Genomic DNA, 769 nt, shown 5'->3' on the forward strand with positions numbered 1-769 from the left:
TATGTATACCAAAACCAAAAGCGATGTTTTTAAATTACTTAAGGGAGATTATAAGGGCGAAACTGAAAAGAATTTGTGGGGAGTAAGTCAATTTTGTGAAGTTATTATAACACAAGCTGAAAGAGAAATAAAGACCCTATTAAACAAAAATAGTAAGAAAATAGATGCAGCATGGATTGCGGAGAAATGCCTGTATGAAGAAAATGATGTAGTGGAAAAATGGGAGAAGGAAAATGATGAAGCATTTAAAGATGAAAATGTTAAGGAGCTTTTAAATGAAATGTTAAAAAGGTACATTCGTACGAGAGCTCATGGATTTGCTGATCGATATACTAAAGCACATACTATGAATGTAAAGGTACTTGGAAAGGGAAAGAAGAAATCATTTAGAGAGAATTTACAAATTAATAATTGATATAATTGCCCGTATTGGTGTAGTCAAAGATTTTGAGTAAATAAATTCCACTTCCATAAAATTGTGTTCCATAAAAAAAAAAAATTCCATAAAATTGTGTGCATCAAATATCAAAAAAAGTAAAAACCTATTACAACTTACCTCTTGCATGGATGGCCAGTACACTTGAGGCAAGGTCTTGGTTCTCATTACTCTCTTCATGTACAAATCCGACCAGCTTAGAGGTACTTCGTTGAAAAAAGGTACATTCGTACGAGAGCTCATGGATTTGCTGATCGATATACTAAAGCACATACTATGAATGTAAAGGTACTTGGAAAGGGAAAGAAGAAATCATTTAGAGAGAATTTACAA

General features: G+C 32.5%; 1 long non-coding RNA gene across 1 annotated transcript; it reads right to left on the reverse strand.

Annotated features, from left to right (window-relative positions):
* Positions 1 to 204: 204 nt before the first annotated feature.
* Positions 205 to 653, reverse strand: LOC113475613. The gene is made up of 2 exons (XR_003397368.1): positions 557 to 653; positions 205 to 332 (listed from the first exon to the last, which is right to left on the reverse strand). It is a non-coding gene; the product is annotated as an uncharacterized LOC113475613 (long non-coding RNA).
* Between the last annotated feature and the right edge of the window lie 116 nt (positions 654 to 769).

The sequence above is a fragment of the Ciona intestinalis genome, unplaced genomic scaffold (assembly GCF_000224145.3).
Source record: "Ciona intestinalis unplaced genomic scaffold, KH HT001082.1, whole genome shotgun sequence".
In the NCBI taxonomy this organism is placed as follows: domain Eukaryota; kingdom Metazoa; phylum Chordata; class Ascidiacea; order Phlebobranchia; family Cionidae; genus Ciona; species Ciona intestinalis.